The following is a 1,868-nucleotide window of genomic DNA, read 5'->3' on the forward strand; positions in this document are numbered from 1 at the left end:
TACTGTTTTGGGGTGGAGTGTTCTATATATATGTCTGTTAAGTCTAGTTGGTTTATAGTGTCATTCAGGTCCTCTGTTTCCTTGTTGATCTTCTTTAGATGTTCTGTCCAGTATTGCAAGTGGTACACCACTCCTCTCTTTTTATTAGCACTGTAGTCTTACCAGTTATACTATGATGAGAGGATCTGAAATAGATATTCCTATTTAATGGGTAGTTTATAAGAATAATCCTATTGGCAATTTATATTTATTTTATCAGACTATGACTCTTGATTTTTATCAAGACCTTGTATGAAGAATAAAACAGCGTTTCTAGTGGTGCCATACTTATGCAGCATATAAAATATGGAAAAAACATAAATATGTTATATTAGAACAGTTAGTCTATTAACTTTGATATCATAATTTCTTTTCCTGTATAGCAATGAGTAAGATCTTTTTAGCTATTCATTCACCATTTTTTAAAAAGAAATTTTATGTATTAATTTAGATATTGTTTTTTAAAGAGTTGCATATATTTGCTATTTCCAAGTTCCGAGGTTGCTTCTCAGCTCTGATCTTAGTTGACCTATCAGTATATTTTGACACAGATAATTTCTCTTTCTTCTTTGAAGCACTTTCAGTGTTTGACTTCTACTTCTGATTTCCTGCAGACTTTCTGGCTACTTCTTCCTAGTCTCATGTGCCCAACTTTTAAATATTGGAGTACCCCAGAACTTGGTTCTTGGGCCTCTTTTCTTTTCTCTCTTCACTCACTTCCTAGATGATCACATCCAAAGTCATGGCTTTGCCATCTGTATGCTGATGGATCCCAAATTTATATCTTTACCCCAGGTGTCTTCCCTGAACTCCAGACTCATGAATCCAGTTGCCTGATATCTCCACTGGCAGTCTAATAGACTTCTCATACTTAACATGTCCAAAACTGAGGTCCTGATGCCCTCCCTCAACCCTAGCCAAACTAACTTATTATATTTCTGTATCTCAGCTAGTGACAACTCCATTCTTCCAGTTGTTTAGGCCAAAAATCTTGGTAATTTCTTTCTTTCTTTTTTTTTTGAACAGTTTCATTGTGTTTTAGGCGAAAGTTTACACAGCAAATTAGTTTCCCATTCAACAATTTATTCACAATTTGTTCCATGATATAGGTTGCTATCCCCACAATATGTCAACACTCCTCATTTCTACTCTGCCTTCCCCATTTCTGTCCCTCCAGTTTCCCTTTCTCATCTTTGCTTCTGGGCAAATGTTGCATGTTTCATCTTGTATAGTTGATTGTTCTAAGGAGCACATTCCTCATGGGTGTTATTGTTTATTTTATAGGCCAATCTGTTATTTGCATGACAGGTGACCTCCAGATGTGGCTTCAGTTCCAGGTTAAAAGGGTATCTTAGAATGATAGTGTTGGGGGTTCCTCCAGTCTCTATCTGTCCAGTAAGTGTGGTCTTTTTTTTATTAATTTCAGTTTTGTTCTACATTTTTCTCCCATTTTAACTGGTACCCTTCTCTTGTGTCCCTGGTCAGAGCAGTTGTTAGTGGTAGCCAGGTACCATCTAGTTCTTCTGGTCTCAGGCTGTGGTTTGTGTGGGCCATTAGTCTTGTGGACTAATGGCTTCCTTGAGTCTGTGGTTTCCTTCACTCTCCTTTGCTCCAGACAGGAAGAGACCGATAGTTCTATCTTAGATGGCATCTTAGTTATCTAGTGCTGCTATAATAGAAAGACCACAAGTGGATGGCGTTAACAAAGAGAAGTTTATTTCCTCACGGTAAAGTAGGCTAAAAGTCCAAATTCAGGACATCAGCTCCAGGGGAAGGCTTTCTCTGTTGGCCTTCTCATCAGTGTTCCCCCGGACTAGCAGCTTCTCCAC

Source organism: Trichechus manatus, unplaced genomic scaffold, assembly GCF_000243295.1.
Source record: "Trichechus manatus latirostris isolate Lorelei unplaced genomic scaffold, TriManLat1.0 scaffold00010, whole genome shotgun sequence".
In the NCBI taxonomy this organism is placed as follows: Eukaryota; Metazoa; Chordata; class Mammalia; order Sirenia; family Trichechidae; genus Trichechus; species Trichechus manatus.